Source organism: Dermacentor silvarum, chromosome 5, assembly GCF_013339745.2.
Source record: "Dermacentor silvarum isolate Dsil-2018 chromosome 5, BIME_Dsil_1.4, whole genome shotgun sequence".
NCBI classification, from domain to species: Eukaryota; Metazoa; Arthropoda; class Arachnida; order Ixodida; family Ixodidae; genus Dermacentor; species Dermacentor silvarum.
Genome location: NC_051158.1, coordinates 126045714 through 126065561, shown reverse-complemented (window position 1 = coordinate 126065561; position 19848 = coordinate 126045714). Strand labels below are relative to the sequence as shown.

General features: G+C 46.4%; 1 protein-coding gene across 1 annotated transcript in view; it reads right to left on the bottom strand.

Moving 5' to 3' along the window:
- The window catches only part of LOC119454400 (neuron navigator 3-like), an 832501-nt gene that overhangs the window by 156348 nt on the left and 656305 nt on the right, over positions 1-19848 (bottom strand).

Below are 19848 nucleotides of genomic sequence, written 5' to 3'. Positions count from 1 at the left end.
CTGCTGTTCAGAATGGTGCTGAAACAGTAAAGAAAAAATAAAAGCGTGAAAGAATCAGCAAGCTAGCACGTTTAGCAAATTTTGCGATTAGGCGCAAGTCACAAAACAAAAATAGTTTAGAATCACAAAAACGAAAAAAAAAAACGAAAATGAGGAGTTAGCCTACCGATAACACTTTGCAACCGGCCGCTAATGTAAACCCGATACACTTAACTCTAAAATTTACCGCCGCATTTCATTTTCGTCTAAAGCACAGTTTTACGGTTACTGAAGCATACCATACCATAAAGCATACCCGATTTAGGAGAAACAAGGCCGTTATCACAAGTATTTGTAGCGAAGGCCTACGCGTGGGAGCACCGTTTGCTAAAAGCCTAATGCAAATACAGAAAGGGATATCGTTAGACGAACAATGCCGCGAATTTCGTTCTTTGCTTATGATTGAAGGGCCGCGATCAGCAACGGTAGTTTTGTCGACAGACGATAATAATATACGGTAGAGATATTCAACGAAAGTCTGCCGGAATTACGTGAAAAATGGCAGCGATAAGTCTCGGTTGTCATAAGGCTCTCAAAAAAACTCACTGCATTTTCACGTTAGAAAAATAAGAAAGAAGGACGGGAGAAAAGGGCTGAGTTGGTGTAAGATCTATGACCTGTCCGTCCTCTGAGAGAGCGCAGCTCAAGAAAAATGATAATCACGTCACGGCGGAAAAATCACGATGCATTTTTCGCGACTCGCTGTCATGCGAGCTATAAGAAAGGCCACAGAGAAAAACCATCAGCAGCGGCGTCATAAATTTCGCGCAAGGGCGAAGACGGGAGCGACGGCGTCTGTAAAAAAAGGTAAACTAATGATATGTAAACACTTTGGTAGATTGTTTTTAGGATCGCTCAAGCCTGTCCTCGCCAGTTTGTTTCTTCTTCAATTTCGTTTTTTTCTTCCCCGATGCGAAATCCATGGCGACGGAACCTGACAACATGAAAAAAAAGCGACCGTAATAGAGCACCGCGCGAAGCAAAATTGAAAGATGGTTCATTTTTCTGCCTTGTTAGAAGCGTGGTGCGGCGGACAAATTAAGTGGAGGTCAAAAGGTCATCCATGGTCAACGAGCTTTCGACACCTAGTACTTTCAGGCAGCTTATTAAATGTGTATTGCGTCGATAAAGCAGGTGTGTATGCATGGCTTTACCGGCTAAACCGATGCCTCGTTTGGTCTCCAGTTTCACGCTTAGATTATATTTAGCTGTGCATTTTACTTGACCAAGTTCTTGCGTGGGGTATACGTTTGTTAAAACCAGAATAAAAGAGAAGTACAAGTGCTCTGCGGCAGTTGCGCATAAAAAAGAAAAAGAAAATACAGGCAGACTCAACTCTAGTTCACAACTAGGTATAAAGCGAAGCATTCTTGGTGTGATAGAGAGAGAGAGAAATACGTTTATTCAATCCTAAAAAAATAGAAAATTGTACTTGTATGAAAAGGCAACCCCAGTGGTTTTTCCGGTGAGGTGCCTATCTTGGTGTGATAGGCTCATGAAACGTGTGTGTGTGTGTGAAGTGTGGTTCTCGAGGTATAAATGTTAGTGTTAAAGTGCAGCATCCTGTACACATCTTGCAGTGAAAGGAATGGTTGCGCCATCTGCCGCAAAAGCGAAACGAACACTGCGGATCATGGAAGATAGCCTATAATCTTGGAGGCCATGTTCTGCGGAGACAACCGAATTGTTCCTACCTACGGGTTGCAGAGGGCGCCACTTTTACTTGCACTGATAAAATCACACGTACATTCGTCCGGCTTTGTCAGATAACGACTTGTAGTTATAGGTTATTCTCGGTGAAAACAGCGAACTGCTGCATACAAATGTGGTGTTAGAACACACCGTTAAATGCATCTTGTACGTGCGAAATTTAAATGATGAATAGCCGGTTGCTTGCCAGGAACAACCTTTGTACCGGGTTCCCTTACCGGTGCTACATTGCCCATGACAGTTTCCATAAACGCGTAGCCCACCTATATACCGACAGAAGACGCATTAACAGCGTCAGTACCCAAAAGATTTATATTTCTTAAATTAGTACACAATGCGGGAGGTCTCTTCATGTGAACTATATTACATAGTAATGAGTTTGGGACAACCGCATGTCTAGTAGTAGTTTTGTTCAGTAGTTTTGTTGTAGTACGACGTCAAAGTATCGGTCTATAACTTTGGCTTCGTGGTGTGCAGCGCTTTGGCTGATTTGGGTTAAGCATTTCAAAGAATACGCTGTCCACTAAGTTGGAGTTGCACTGCGATATTCCAATAACACGAAAACGTGTAGAATTCAAGTGAACGTAAATACGGTATCTTATAACTTCATCTGGTTAGGTACGATGAAAGGTACAACTTGTCTCGTAACAGTCAACGTATAGATAAACTGTCGGAAAAAAAGAAAAAAAAACTATTTTGCCTATTTCATTTCGTATACGGAACTAAGTTTGCGCGGGGAGTGGGCACATGGGTGTGCATTAGTGATCTGTTCCAGTTTATACCAATTTCCCAAGATAAAAGAGCACGACAGCACTTAACGCTGATGCAACAAGCACTAAGTATCATATAATGACTTTGACTGCAAGCGTCGATATACAGCGCTTTCGGCATTACGATGATTACGAGCGCGGTACACAGGACATAATGGAATTGCGATGTCAAGTCAAAGATTGGTCGAGGCGCAGAGTTGTCAAACTCTTGGAAGAAGTATTCAAGCTCTTAGACTGGGAAGGCTTAGGAGTGAGGATCAACGGCGAATATCTCAGCAACCTTCGGTTTGCAGATGACATTATCCTATTCAGCAACAATGGAGACGAATTACAGCAAATGATTGAGGACCTTAATCGAAAAAGTGTAAGAATCGGGTTGAAGATGAATATGCAGAAGACAAAGATAATGTTCAATAGCCTGGCAAGGGAACAAGAATTCAGGATCGCCAGTCAACCCCTAGATTCTGTAAAGGAGTACGTTTATCTAGGTCAATTACTCACAGGGGACCCTGATCACGAGAAAGAAATTTACACAAGAAGAAAATTGGGTTGGAGTGCATACGGCAGGTACTGCCAAATCCTGACTGGGAGCTTACCACTGTCATTGAAAAGAAAAGTATACAATCATTGCATTCTACCGGTAGTAACATATGGGGCAGAAACTTGGAGGTTAACAAAGAAGCTCGAGAACAAGTTAAGGACCGCACAAAGAGCGATGGAACGAAAAATCTTAGGAGTAACGTTAAGAGACAGGAAGAGAGCAGTGTGGATCAGAGAACAAACGGGGATAGCCGATATTCTAGTTGACATTAAGCGGAAGAAATGGAGCTGGGCAGGCCATGTAATGCGTAGGATGGATAACCGATGGACCATTAGGGTTACAGAATGGAAACCAAGAGAAGGGAAGCGCAGTCGAGGTCGGCAGAGAACCAGATGGGATGATGAAGTAAGGAAATTTGCAGCGCAAGTTGGAATACGCTAGCGCAAGACAGGGGTAATTGGAGATCGCAGGGAGAGGCCTTCGTCCTGCAGTGGACATAAAATATAGGCTGATGATTATGATGATGATTCGACAATCTTGAACAGTGAATTCTCGAATCCAATACGAATGGAATAGAAAATGCTATTCAATTCACACAACCCCTATCTTTAGGACAGACAGCACTCGAGAACTTCAGTAGATGAGTGCAGTTCTCGTGTTCCGTTTGTCGCTTACAGCGTATGAAACCCACGTATATGTCTTGATTTGAGTCATGTCTTTGCCTTTGTTCCTCCTAAACATAGCAGTTCCGAAGGGTGGATGTGCAAAGAAAACAAGCTATGAGAATCAAGAGGAGTGAGCTGGCTGGCATAATTGAGGCGAGATAAGCGGCGAAGTTTGTGCATGTCACGCTGATGGCCATGACAAAAATGGCACCCACATACACCTACGCAGGGTAGCTCTAAGGGCCTGCTTCGTGCAACGGCGCGACATCTTCTCAAGTGACTGCACCGTTAGGCTTTGCATAACGCGTGGTTTATGCGGCGGAAAGAGCGGTTCGTATGTGCGAGTGGAAAACTTATGAGCGCGCTCAGGCGGGCTTCACCGCATGGCCGCGGACGCTGAAAGCGCTTTTCGACGGAGACCGCTGTCACGGAGGCGAAGCTATCATTTCAGGGCGCTGTGCCCGCAAACCACTGCGGTGAAGACATACTCCAGGCGCTCGTACAAGGCAGTGAGCCAGGAGGGTGAAGAAAGCCGGCCGCAACATATGAGAGAGGGGGGGAAAAGAAAGAAGAGAAAACTGTCTTAAAAAAAAGAAGCAGGAGCTTTTCTGCCTTCTTGTTTTTTTTTTCTTTTTTTCTTTTTAATGATTGGCTATTGTTGCTCTTCTTTCTGTTCTACAGACCTGGGAACTACTGCAAGATCGCTTGAGCTTCTGGCTTGAGTTTATTTACTCACCAATAGTGACAAGCTTGAGCAGTGAATTCAATTGATCTGTTTTAACTCACACTAAAAGAAGTTGAAGCCACGAAAAAGCTACTACATTAGGTACCTAGACCAGGTGCCCTCATCGAGGGTATGACTACAACGTACACTGTCGCGTAAATCCGAGGTTCGACGTATTTGTTGGTTTATGTACAGTTTACATACACATTCGCTTTCGCTCATATTTCGTAATATTATATTCAAGCAGCAACAAAGTCCTAGCACAAACGTGTGAAAAAAGAAAGATTATTATTTGGTGTCATACAGCCAGGTTTATATCACTTAGGGCCGGCTATTGCTAATTCTTGGTTAGAAGAAAACAAGAGCGAGGAAAAAAAATAAAGCAAATGAAGACAAAGATAGACCCTGGGTATGAATGAGACAAAAAGACTCAGGTTCATTATGTAGAAGCAGTCGTCTCGTTCATTATCTCACACTTGACTGCTCTAAGCATGCTTTCTCCAGCAGTTTCTGTTTGCGTGTGCAAATACAGCAGGTTTCACACGCACGGTAGGTCTTGCATCACTATAATTCGTAAACAGCCTCGCGCTGGTGTACCTTTCCACGTAACATCCTTGATGGAAGTGCAAGGTAACGATCCCCGTAACCCGTGAAAAACCACGCCCAGAGAATGTCTGAAGTCACAGGCAAGGAGATTAGACAAGTATATGTACTACCCAATGCCCAGGGTTCCCATGGCAACTGAACTATCGCAACAGAAGGGTTCCCGCTAGTAATCTTCGTAGGAAACTCTATGAGTAACCTTAGTACGACACTGTGGCGCGTAACGCTCCGTGGAGCAAAAGCAAAAACAAGACGGCGAAACTGCCGGACACGTGACTACTCACCGGGCGTATTTAAAAAGCACGCAAGAGCGGCTACACATCCTTGCTATCGGCACACATGCTACGGAGCATTCTGTATCCATCCGCGAGAGCAAATACGAGGGTGTCCCTTCAATTGCGCGCACTATCTGGAGGCGCTGGAAACGAAAGTGGAAGGCATCACGCTTCTACGCGCTACGATGTAGTTCCGCTCTGCGCTGAAGTTTCTTTGGCCACTTCATCCATCACGCATTACAATTCATAGTAATCGCTGATACTGTCTACTATTTTTTTTTGTTCACCCTAGTGATAAGTGGCAGGGCGGACCATCAAACACCGAAACAATCGGTGTTGAGAGATAAACGATTGCGTCGCAACTGAACAAACGGGCGCGACAGATTGCAGAGCGTCTGCTTCGCAAAATGGGTGAGTAAAAAAGGAGACCGGTTGTAATGCCGCGATCTAACGTGCGGATCTGCGACAGCTCTCAAGTGACAGGAGAGATAAGATACATGGGCAGTCTGCTTCTGCTACACGTGTAAGAAACCGAAAGGAAGGATAAATTGCGGAGCCTTTATCAACCTCAGTGCTGAGGCCCTTGATAATTCGATACAGGCTCTTCGAGCGCAGCCAAGTCGCAATTTTCGAAAATTTGCCTATCGAGATGATGACGCGCGGAATCAGTGTGTATAGGCTGCTTGGCAGACGGCAAGTTGCTGTCGAGATAAGAAAGACAACGGCACCACTGCGTGCACAAAAGCTCTATAGTGCTTGTTCCTGCTGCATTTCGTCCGAGATTGAGTTTGTCAGATGGCAAACCATGATGGCGAAGGGTATTCAGCGTGAAAAACACGAGAACTAGGCCTAATACCCGCAAGCGCTGCTTACGAAGAGAAGCCCACGGAGACAGTCTGCAGAGAAGCGAGGCTTGTGAAGTCCAAGAAGAGCTAAGAGTGGGACGGCTTGTGAATACGGCGGCAAATTTTATTGACCAGATTACTCAGGGAGTTTTCGCGAGAAAATTTAAATAACTCTTCGAGCTGTACTGCAGTCTTGAGCGAAGACCGTCAACGCGAAGAGATACAACTTCCTGCGCTGCGCAATAAATCCAATTTTCGCCACCGACAGTCCGCTACCGGAAACGACGAGTCGAAATGTAAAGACGATGACACAGGCTAAAATAAAGGTAGACGGAAAAGAGGAAGAAAAATAAAAAGCGAAATCCAGGCACGCGGGCCAGAAATGACTTTAAATATGAAACACGGCGCTTCATTTGGTTGTGGCGGAACGGCTATATCACGCGTGAAAGAATGTGGGCGGAGGGGAGGAAATAAAGAACACGGGATACAAACTGTCTCGCCTCGCATAGCGCCGATCTTGCGCAAGCCCTAAGAGACAAGTTGAAAGGCGGCGGTCTATTAGGTTACATGTTCGGCTGAGACGACAGGCCCCGTAACGAGGAGAAGCAGACGACACAGGCGAACGTCGTCTGCTTTATATGAAAGCAGACGACAAGTAGTTTAGGGCGGACGTCAGCGGAGGAACAAACGTCGGGTTTGAGAGGGCTTCCTCGGAAAGAGACAGAAGTATAAACTACCACGACGCAGCAGACGACAAATTCGAAGAGGAGCGAGTATATGATAAGGACCGAGCACTGCCGCGAGTAAAGGACTACGTAGAGCCTATTACGGGAGGAGCATCGAAAGGCGGGCATCGAGGAACGGGGCGAACGCTTTATTAGATTCGGTTCCCCATGGGACGAACGGGAAGTCAACGAAGAAAGCGGGCGAATTGAGGACCGGCGAAAAGTACTGAGATAAGGCAGCAACAAAAGAAACCATTAGAGTGAGCAGACGAAGCAGCAGAAGGCAGTGAAAGCTCAGTGCATGCAGACGGGCACGAATGGAGGAACTTGTGGCTATCAGGCGACGGCGGGGTTCATGCGAACCGCCAAACTAAATCAATGCCTCCAGCGCAGGCTGGGGAGGACAGGCACTGTGCGAAGTACACGGCGGCGCCTATAGCATCGGAGCGCAAATGCAATCGTTGGTCAACGTTTTCCGCGAAAGGAAGCTCGGGGTGGAGCGTTATACGGTTGCCTCAACTTGGTTAGGACAATTCCGGCATTTCGGCATTTTATTCCTCCGCCCCTACCCTCACTTTGTGACAAACAATACGATGCCCCTATAGTTGAGTTGTCTGTCAGCGGCCTTCTCCCAGCATCCGTCTTGCGCATATATCTGGTATTTTCGTGTAGGTGAAATTGCGAGAAACCGTGTTGACGTAGCTTACTAAACGTTTATAGGAGCCGATATAACGTGCTGACCGTGTCAGCGTGGGAAGAATACGTACACACCGTGGAACACGCGTCAGTTAGGAGTTTATTCTGCAGGTTGCTCCTAATAGACAGGAGGTGTTTAATTGCCATATGACCCCGTGCAAATCAGAAAAAAACACCATAGTCGCCGAGCCACTGCGGCAGGTGTGTTTACCTTTAGGCCACGAATCCACCGAAATGTCATTGAGGCTTCAAGTCGTGGAAGTTCTATGATTCAACCACGGACTTTGATAGGCGATCAGAGAAATATCCGCGCCAGACTTACGGTTCTCGGACACCATTTCTCCGAGCCTACTAAAACAGTGGCCGCAAACGCACCACTGATAAATCCTTAGTGCGCACGCTACACAGCCGAATAACGGAAGATCGTTCCTAGTTTTAAAATCGGAGGGAGGGAAGGATGCTAGGGTGGAGGGGGTGTGCTTGCATGATCTGTTGTAATTTTGGGTCGAGCAGTAGTATTTGATTTCGCATCACCTCGCTCGGACCATCGTATTCGTAACTACGATGCGGAACGTGCTCGTAGCAATTTCGTGCGAGTTCGGCCCTCCATTTCCGGAGTGTCCGCCACCAGGCTTTGCCGTTCGCCCGCTCATAAACCGCTCGGAAACGCTCAGCTGCTCTTAAGGCGGGCACGTGACGGCTAGCTGTCTAAGTTTCATAAATGCGTTTGAGAGTCTGATACCGGAGGAGGACACGCGGCGAGCAATAAAGTCCCGTCATCTTTCTTCGTAACGCTTTCTTTTACACCAGTCTGAGATGGAGAGAGAGAGAGATAAATGGAAGGGCGGTGATGTTAACCAGGATTGAGCACGGTTGGCAACCCTGTGCTGGAGAAGGGGGAGGGAAAAAATTAAGAGAAGGAGAGAAAGTGATCCGCAGAGGCTGTTGGGCTCCTCGTGCCTCTCCTGGCGATGCGAAGGGATGAAAACATTAAAACGCGCCACCACGCAGTTTCGCTTTGCATCTCCCGAAAGCCAGGGTGCGTGCATGGCTGTCCGCACGCGGTCATATTATAATGCACGCTCCCGTGCTTTTATGCGAGGCCGTGGTCGTTACGCAGAGATTTTACGGCCGTGTGGGGCCGCGGCTCTGTGCGGGTGATGGCATAGCCGCGAGATTGGAGAAACGACGCTCACGCAGGCAAGGGGGGCAGGGGGAGAGGCGCAGATCTTCTGAGCTGCGTAATAATGCGGGCGGCAAACCGCAAGAAGCGTACCACTGCACGCACGCCAATAGCAGCAGATCTGAATCTAGGCGATTGTATTCTGGAGGTTAACAAAGAAGCACGAGAACAAGTTCAGGACCGCGCAAAGAGCGATGGAACGAAACATGCTAGGCCTAACGTTAAGAGACGGGAAGAGAACGGTGTGGATCAGAGTGCAAGCGGGGATAGGCGATATTCTAATTGACATTAAGGAGAAAGGAAATGTAGCTGGGCAGGCCATGTAATGCGTAGGATGGATAACCGGTGGACCATTAGAGTTGCAGAATGGATACGAAGAGAAGGGAAGCGCAGTCGAGGACGGCAGAAAACTAGGCGGCGTGATGAACTTAGGAAATTTGCTGGCGCAAGTTGGAATCAGCTAGCGCAAGACAGGGGTAATTGGAGATCGCCTTCGTCCTGCAGTGGACATTAATATAGGCTGATGATGATGATTCTGCCGGGCTGCTCTGTAAGGCAGGTGGTGACAGTTGCGATTCCGCCTGTTCGTCACCGACTGCATGGTGAATGTAAACCAATACTTGCCTCGGAATTGGCGAAGTACACATAGGTAGTGAACGCTCTAGTCGCAGTTAGTGTCTACAGGTGGAAAGTAACTGCGCCGCTGAGGCTACTCGCCGCGGTCGCTTAAGCGCGGCGGCCGCATTTCGGTGTGGGCGAAATGCAAAAAACGCCCGCGTCCCGTGCACTTGGGGCCCGTTAAAGATCCCCTGGTGGTCAGAAAATTAATCGTGGTTTCGGCACGTAAAACCCCACAATACCATTCGAAATCCACCGCTGAGGCTAACTGCTACGGCTCTTGTTGGGACGAGCTGGAAAACAGGTCACAAAAAGGAAACGCAATACAAGAACCGCGGGCAACAAGTCGATATGAGCGAAAAGCTTACGCTCTCTTCAGAAAAGCTTTCATGGAGAATGTGAATGGGTATTTGTGATCGTTGTGCCATGTCTGTCTAATAAGTAAGGGCTTACGGACGTGGCGCTGCTTTCGACCTCTTGTTGTTCCATTGAACTGTGCGCCGACGTTTGTGTTCGTGCAGTCAGGCGGCATAAGTGGACCGATATTCGACGTGCTTTGGTGCCAGTACATCTTTCGTTCGTTCTTTCTTTAGTATTTCGCTTCGACTTTGTCCAAGTAAGTAAAATCTTAAATAAAGATTGAGATATTGAGGCTACTGCGAATAGAGGCAAATGTTGCTTTCGCAGCCTTTAGGTATGCAGCCAGAAGTGAAGTGGTACAATGGGCGTATGAGTGTTGACTAACGCGGTGCATGTTTAGCTCACACGGTGTACGGGAGAAATAAAAGAAATATCCAACATCTACTAGTTTCTACTCTACTACTCTAGTCTACTAGTTTCTACTAATAGCCACCAAGATTCTTTTTCAGCCACCAGTCTTCAAGCATTTGTTGATGGTACAATATACCTATCGAGTCCCATCGACAGCTTCCGAATTCACGTATCAAAACTGTCGAACAATCTTTTATATTTGTGTGATGCACAGAGCTTAGGTTCCTATTAGTGAAATGCTTTGAATCTTAGGCACATTGCAATAATTGCTGCGGTAGATATTTTGTTCCTCCTTACTCTCTTATTGCGAACAAAACAGATAAACATAGGACGATGAACACCTAAAGCTATCTGCAGTGGAAGCATGTGTGGCCAACGTTTCGGCAAGAGGAGTTGGCTTTGTCAGGCCGATGACAAGACTGACCCTGAATAAGACAACTCCCTTACTTGAAACGTGGACTCCACAGACATCATTGTTCGACTACTGCTGATCTGTTAATACGAAGCATTCTTTGCCACATGCGAAGCTCTGCGGTCGGTTCTTGCCTTTCGGGCCTTTTCAATAATACTATTACTACTACTACTGCTGCTGCTGCTGCTAATAATAATAATCAATCAATCAATCAATCAATCAATCAATCAATCAATCAATCATGTTTATTTAACGTGCCCAGGAACAACCCGAAGGTCTGAGTGCTGGCGCACACATACATTACAAACCAAAAACAAAACACTGCAGGGGAATATCATTAAAAAATAAATGATTAAAAATAAAAATTGTGAAAAAAAGAGAGTACTGAGAACAAAGCGCAAAGTAAATACAAAAGAAAAAAATGTGGTCGCAGTTTCACCTGAAAGGCGAAGCATCAATTGCGATAGCAAACTTGTAGAGAGCTATACGGAGTAATGATATTAGCTTTATCAGCTGTATAAACTTGGACATGCAGCAGCATCGGCAACACGCAGAACTGTTGTCGACGCCATCGGCGTTTTGCCCGCGTTCGCTCAAAATGCGTGCGGCGTTGGTGACTGTTGCCGGAGCCTCTGATATAAATAGGCACTTGGTGCCGCAGCTAAACGTCGCCTCCCTTCCCTCCCCTACGGCCTCTCGCGCGTCGGAAGAAGGCGCGTTTGCTCTACATATATGGTGATTGTAAAGGAGAAAAGAGACGCCTACTTCTGCAGCCCTTAAGCGAGCACGGCGCAGAATTAACGCGCGTTTGTTCTCCGCCGTGCGTTCACTCTCCGTGAAAGACGCGCCCCTCGCGCCCTTTCACTCGCACATACAGCGTTCGGCGCGCGGCGACGATTTCATCTCCAAATGACGTCATACGGAACCTCACGGACGGCGACGGCGACGGCGACGGCGACACCAACGGCAGAAATCTGCTTTTGAGTGTCCATATAATTGCTATCGCAATAAAAGGAGGAGAAGGGCACTTGAACAATGCATGAAATTATAGCACAAGGCAAAGCTCGGAAAAGAACGATGACAAGGAGTTATGAAAGATATCAAGATCACGAAAGTAAGCGTTGTAAAGACTCTGTATCCTGTGGACGGTTGAGTGTTCGTGACGACAGGCAGGAACATGGAAATGTCTATGTTCTCTGGTGATCTTGCGTGGGATACGAAACATGACACAGCTGAGAAGTTCGGGACACGTGAGGTTACCGTGAATGAGTTTGAAGAGAAACAGGAGGTCAGCGCGATTACGTCGGTCGCGAAGGGAGGGCAACGACAACAATCCAACAGTGCTAGTACAGGGTGCAATGTCCAGGTTTGCAAAGCGGTGATTATATATGCTTAGAAACATTTTCTGGACACGATCTATAATGTCACTGTTAGATCTAGAAGAGCCATTCCAGACGACCGACGCATATTCGAGTTGAGGAAGACAGAGGGTTGTGTACAATTTGCGGAACGGAGTAGGAGACTTGAATTCCCTCGATAGTCTGCATACAAAACCTAGAGAGCGCATACCCCGCATTGCAACACGTTTAATGTGCGCCGAAAAGTGTAAGGTTGCATCAAAAAGTACACCAAGATCATTGATCTCGCAGACCTTACACAACGGCACAGAATCTACAGAATAAGAAAAAGAAATACTTGCTGTTTTGCGTGTGAAAGTCATGACTTTGGTTTTAGCAGCATTCAAGGTAAGCTTATTATCCTTGCACCATTTAAAAAAAGAAAACAGGTCAGACTGCAGGGCGCGACAGTCATCAACAGTGTGAATTTTCTTAAAAATCTTGATGTCATGGGCATATAGAAGGAAAGAAGAGTTCCGAATAACAGAAAGAACGTCATTAATAAAAAAAAACGAGTGGTCCTAATACTGACCCTTAATTGAGGGACGCCGCTAGTTGCCATGTAAGAAGAAGACGTTTGACCATTGACGTTAACATAACACGATCTATCAAGAAGATAACTGCGCAAGAGGTTCACAACTGACGAGTCAATATCAAAGTGCGTAAGCTTCATCAGAAGCAGCGAGTGGCTGACTACATCAAAAGCCTTGCTGAGATCACAATAAATGGTGTCAACTTGCCCCCTTTGAAGTACCGGCGTGGAGATCTGTGTCATGAAACTTGTGAGATTTGTGATAGTGGAGCGGCCGGTCAGAAATCCATGCTGATTCGGAATGAGCGAGTTCTTCACAGTAAAAGACAATATGTTGTGAAGAGCAAGCTCAAAAATCTTGGACGTAGCACAGAGAAGAGATAATTTGAATAATAATAATAATAATAATAATAATAATAATAATAATAATAATAATAATAATAGTAATAATAATAATAATAATAATAATAATAATATATATATATTATTATTATTATTATTATTATTATTATTATTATTATTATTATTATTATTATTATTATAAAGAAATACGTGTTCAACGGTAGATCCAAACGCAGTCTTCCAGGGCAATAACAAGATACTCCACCCAGCAAAATAATTCGTATAACATTGAATATCACTGTGCATGGGATGTTTTTTTTTTCATAATATGACTCATCGTTGACTGACCTGACGTGTTTTTGCCTCAACCTTGACCCACCAGTATACATATGACTTTGCAGAGCTAGCACGAAGAAGCATGACAAAGGTGCGCAAACAACTTGACAACGGATTCACAGAACTAACACGAGCAGTGGAGTAATACCACACTCACGTGTTGCCAAATCCAGCGGAGCGGCAAATCATCTTCACGTGCGGCAATTTTGATTGTTCCAAACGTGGCGGCCAGAACGCCGTTGAAATGACGTTTCCAGCATGTGATTCGCGCTCGTGTGTGGAACGTCAGTGAAGTCAATAGGCGCACGCTTATGTAGGGTTCGGTTTATCAGTCCTGTCACCACGCTTAGGTGAGAGTGGATAATCTAGCAACCTAGGTTGGGCCGTCGTTAAAAAAAAAATTATAATTGTTATGGTGGCCCTCTTGTCATGAATTTTCTTTGCACAAATCTCGCGGATAGCGCTCCTTGTCGGATTAGATTTAATTAGTAAGGCAGAAAGACGTGCGCCTCGGTTAACACACTAGCGACGCAGCCTATTACGCAGCGTCGACTGTCTCGAGAACCCAGGGAATGCTGGCGACTCTTCTTGCGGGGAAACAATTCCTATACGTCATCAGCCTATATTTATGTCCACTGCAGGACGAAGGCGACCTCAAGTTACCCCATGTCTTGCGCCAGCTGACCCCATCCTATGCCTGCAAATTTCCTCATTTCATCGTGCCACTTAGTTCTGTTCTGTCCTCGACTGCACATTACCTTCCCTTGGCACACCCGTTGTGTAATTAAAACAGAATACCGGTTATCTGCCTTACAGGGAAACAGTTATTTGTCCCCCATATATGACTTCATTTTCAACATTTTTCGCGCTCTTCGATTTGAATACGATCGCACTCCTAGAGGAATCAACGTATGCCTTCTGATCGTAACGTACGGGAGGACACTGATGACTTAAAGGGACACTGGCGTTAGCCCATCTATAATTGTAACGGACTAAATGGAAGCACGTAATTCCAACCTCTTCAACTGATCTTCCAGTTAACATTGCCAAAAAGACAAAAAAATGAATAACAACCTAAATTGTATTAGAGAATTACGGTTTCTGCCGTAGCAAAAACAGTCACTTTGCTGCGAGAGCAGGCTTAGTAAGCGAGAAAAACCCTTACGTTCCCGTGCCAGCTGTCGGCGTGACGTCATGAATTTAGACAACGCCTGCTGGGGCATAGCTAATGATTTATCAGTAAAGGCCGACTGTACTATATTCTAAAGGAGCCAAATACTCGACCTAGAAAGTTTTGATAACTGCTACTGCGCGAGAGCAGCACGGATACGAGAAAACACGCTTCAGTTGGACCATAGATCGGCGCTACCACATGTGCATCTTGTGCCACGAAGACAATGGTAAAGAGCCTCCCCGAAACAGGCACTCCAATTACTTTTGCATGCGCCAGATTGTGTACGTTGGGTAACTGTGGTGTGTTCTGTGAATGTCACTTCACTGTACGTCATCGCATCGTGCGGAGTAGCAATGCGCTAGACAAGCAGGCAAGCCTTTCCAGTTATAAATCCGGCAACGTCACGATGACGAAATGGAGCTGTGATTTCAGCACGAAATAAATACAAAGAGAGCTACGCTTGGTTTTAACTCTTTAACCCTCAGATTAATTGAAGGAAAACGTATTCAATTAGCCACATTTTTTATGTAGTCATAATTTTTTATATGTCATTCTGATTCTGGGTATTCTCAGAATAAGAATGACATATAAAAAAATGTCATACAAAATACAAAATACTTCATTGTTTTATGGTTAGAATTAAAAAATAAAATAAAATAAAAGCTGCTCTTGAAGGCAGCTTTCTATCAATGCCGAGCGTAACACGACTTCGGCGGTGAAAGCAGCACAACATCGGGCTGAACGAGCGTGACTCGTGATTGGCGATATTGGCACAACCTTCCTGCCAAAAATGGTTCATTTTCGGCAGGAATAATCAAGATTATTTCAACAAGTAAATGAAAATGCAGTTTTGAAAGCCTATATTACCAGTCAGCACCGTTTTAGTGTTGTTTATAATTGTCCTTTGAATCTGATCTCGGGGGTGGGGCAGCCCCTTTATGCTTTTCAAGACCGCGCTAACGTGATCACTGAAATTACGTCACGGATCATCGCTTCAGTTGGACCATAGATCGGCGCTACCACATGTGCATCTTGTGCCACGAAGACAATGGTAAAGAGCCTCCCCGAAACAGGCACTCCGATTACTTTTGCATGCGCCAGATTGTGTACGTTGGGTAACTGTGGTGTGTTCTGTGAATGTCACTTCACTGTACGTCATCGCATTCGTGCGGAGTAGCAATGCGCTAGACAAGCAGGCAAGCCTTTCCAGTTATAATAAAATAACCTCATCAATACCCTTTCTCTATCGATGTCCATCGTAAGAGTGCATGTAATTTATCAGAGTGCAACATAACCTCGAAATCTGAATTAAAGATGGGACAAGAATAAACACTGCCCGAAGGAAAATGTCACCACTTCCTCGTTTTTTGTTAACTGCGACAAAAGTGGAAACCTGGCTACTAAAACGCCCATTACAAAATTTCGTACCTAGAGAAACAAAACTATAGACACTGAGGAATTACAGAAAGGAGAGTATAATAAAAAATACAACACTAGGTAAAAAAAAAGCAGAGCTGATAGAAACCTTCACTAAGACTAACAATATAAAGACAAAATTCCCAGTGTATTTCAGAATCGCGAGAGGTAATATAGAGCCACCGCATAACGTTCTGCAAGAATCGCAGCCGTCAATCATGTTTTAATGAATCAGTCCACAGCAGCGCACATAAAAAGTCACTGAAGCGAGGAACTGATTCCGGCGTTCAAGAGCGATTGAAAAAAAAAAAAAAAAACTTTACAGCGAAGCACTCTCTTTGTTCTAAGAGCGTAGAGATATGAAGGCTAGTGAACCTTTTCCGCGTAAACGCGATGTCACGGCATCATTTCCTGTTGTTACGCTACGGACGTTGGCCCCCCGCCTGTATCATGCACAGCCGCAATTCTCTCGGCCCCCGAAAACCACGAAAGCCTCCGAGGGGTGACGTAGCGCGAAGCCCTTCATGTAGCTACACGAGTCGAGGCAAACGGAAGTACCATACGCTTGACGCAAGATGGGCTAAAAGCGATCTAGAAAACAAGACAGAACAAAAAAGAAAATGGCGAGCTCGTTGCCCTCCCGATGACGAAGAGAGATAGCATCGATTGGATGTGCGAGCTTGGACGAGTTTGGACGAAAGCGCGCGTCATGACCAACGCTGTTCAATAAGGCAGGCGCCGGCTGGGAGTGCGGCCGAACGGCCAAACTCTGGTTCGCAGAGATAAAGCCGAAAGCGGAGAGCGGGCCAACCCTGATGATGATCGTGGCGATGACGATGCATCCCCCTTTCTTCGACATCCTCCTGCCCCCTCCCCCATCGGAGGCTCGCACCCTCCGCTCTCCCTACGAGTGGACGACGTCTACTTGTGTCATCTCTCCAGTCGGTGACCCGAAGCGAACCGCTGGAGAGATCATTCCACTCTCGGATGCTCTGTTGTAATCGGCTCTCGCTTTGGTGTCTCGTTTGTTTCTGCGACGCCGCGTTTTGTTGTCGTCTCGCCGGAGAGCCGACCCAGCGGCGCCGCCGGCTTGCGCACATGAATGATTGTGACGAGGAAACCGCTGTGGCGAGAGTTGGCGGGAGAAAATAAAGAGGGACATCTTTCCCGGAGGAAAGTGGGTCGCGATAGGGAAGCGCGAAGCGAAAGGACAACGGACTTTATTATTTTTTTTGTTATCTTCGTCTTCTAGCTTTTTTTTCTTTCTTTTATTAGCTTGACAGAAAGGTCGTACATGTATACGCGATACTCTTTTGGGGACGCGACTGCTCGAGATTTTACTTTTTTTTCCCTCAATGTGCACGCGAAGAAGAAGCTTACCGCGGAGCGCGCATTTTGTTCTTTGTACGCGCGCGTCTCCATCAAAAAGCTTCGTGGACATCCGCACGGCTGTATTGAGACGTCCCACGCCCATGACCAGAGCGGTGGCAACGACCGCTTTCTTTTGCATTGGGCAGCGCCTTTCTTCTTTTCGATCAAAACACATCTCTGTGGATGTCGCTGATGCGAACACGCTGCCATCGTCCATAGAAAAAAAAATAAGATGAAGGAGTTACCAATCCGTGTCCCCTTTCGGCGTGCTTTACGAAGTCAGCACTATGATTCACGTGTTTACAAACGCGTCACTGTCGTTAGCAATACGCCGCAAGCAAAGTCGTTTTTGCTGAATCGTTTCAATTCGGAGCGAATTTGTGAGTCGACTCTGCCACGAAATACATGTTTCGCTCCCGCAATGCTCTACCGAGATTGCCACTTCATGAAGAAGAAGAAAAAGCGCCGTTGGTCAGGGAGATGTCGGCCCCTATGCATAAAAAGAAGTAGAAGAAAAGGAACGCTTGCATTGGTAGTTTCATTGAAGCAGGAAGTGAATACTGCTACTTTGTTTTTGTCTTCCTAGCGTTTGAATTTGTGTAGAATGTTTTTTGAAGCTCAATTCCTTGCTCTGGTGTCGGAGAGCTGTTTGGAGAGCCTTGAAACATTAAACAAACTGTATAAAGCGTATTCTGTACGGGCGTATTCTGTAAGAGTCCACCTAGTGGACTGTCCATTGTAGCCGTCGCTGACTGGCTGGAGCTCTAGCAGCGAAAAGGAGGCAGGCATCGCAGTCAGTCTCCTCTTCGCTGGTACAGCTCCGGCCAATCAGGGGCGGCCGAAATAGACAGACCATTAGGTGGGCTCTTACAGAATATCTCCCCTGCATCCGGCAGTGCCGTAAGGTAGCACTTTATTATTATTATTATTATTATTATTATTATTATTATTATTATTATTATTATTATTATTATTATTATTATTATTATTATTATTATTATTGTGTGTGTGTCTGCGCAATCCTAAGAAAGAGCCATCCGAAAACCGTGGCTGAAAGAACATTACTGTAAACGCTGTAATCCACACGTATACACAGTGCCAACAACCTCGTGCACCCAGCTGGACAAAAAAGAAGCCAAAGGACAGTGAAGTGATCAGTACAGGAGTTGTAAGATTTGGCCTCAGGAAGAGTGCTCTCTCTCTCTCGCAGCGTGCAGTATTCACAAATGCGCTGGCACAAGAAACCAACTATAGTGGACGATGAAGACCATCTGGCGATGTATAGGGCAAAGAACGGGCCACATTTCGTCCATCACTACAGCAAACAGCGTATTTTGGCTGAGTGCCCAGAGCGCTCGGCGTTGTAAGCGCCCCGCCAGAAAGAGAACTGTCGCGTTTTCTCGCGCTCGCCGAGCAAAGGCAAACCCATCAACGTAAGCGCGCGAAATGAAAGAGAAGCATCGCTACAGATGTCTCACGAGAGGGAGCCATGCATACACGACCGTGGCCTCAAGACGTCCACGCCAGATACATCAAGGGCAGCGGCCAAGGCAAGACAGCGGCTGCAAAAGAACGGGCTACGGATCACGTTGCAATATTCAGCGAGAGCAGGGAAGCCTTTCATGCATTAGTGATGCGACGAAAGCGCGCCCAGCGTTGAACGATCCTGCTTCAAAAATGGGACCGCTTCTTGTCTTCTCCGCCGGCGCGTAACGAGATGCCCCTTCACACCGCGGCCAACGACACAGACGGGGGGGACAGTGCATAAAACAAGAACAAAGAGAGAGAGAGAGAGTTCGCCAAGGAAGAGGGGGGGGGGGATAGGAGGAGAGCAACGGCAGTCCCTGTCGAACGAAATGGCTTAGATGGATGGGTCTGCAAGCCATCGGATAGTGGCTTTCTTGCCTTTCGCACAGGCACGGCGTGAGTGGCAGCTGATAGTTCACCGAGGCTTGGACGGAAGCCGACACCAATAGATCACCGAGAGCGCTCGCGCGAAGGCGGTGTCTCGAGTCGTGTATAGCGTTTGTTCGCGTCGTCTTCGTTGTTGCGCCGAGACATGCAACTTTCAGCAGCTCCTTCCGAGAAAGCCGCGCACATGCGGCGGAGGGCGACGAACCTATCTGTGCAGCGTGACGCGTATGTAAATATGACTAAGCCTGATATGTAAACAGCCTCCGTCTCGTACTGGGGCTCGGCAGAGATAAAACACGACGCTCGGGGTCGCGCCTCCCAGACGCGTGGCGAGTGTCTTCGTAGTCGACGACGAGTCCATGGTGCTGAGAGAGGTAGAGAAACGGGGACGGGTGTTGCGCGAGTGAGCGAGGCGCTAACTGCGGCTCTAGCACGACAAACTCCCAGCTGCATGCTTAAGCGATGGAGGAGGATAGAACCGGGCAGGCCATTCTCGACATCGCATGCCGAAGGTGATTGCCTTCAGGGGCAGCCCTGCAATTCTGGTGGTGGTTAGCAGGTACAAGACGGCATATGGAAGCACGACGCGAAAGGAGATGCTGCTTTGAAAGAAAAAGAAAGCAAAGAACGAGAAACGGGCGACGAACAAGTTTTTTGAAAAGATGACATACCATCATGACACCTTGAATTTAAGCACATGCGTGGTTACTTTTGAAATATAGATAAGTCCGTTTTCTCAAGGGATAGCTCATTTACTATGACGAAACATGCGACATATTGTGCTTGTTC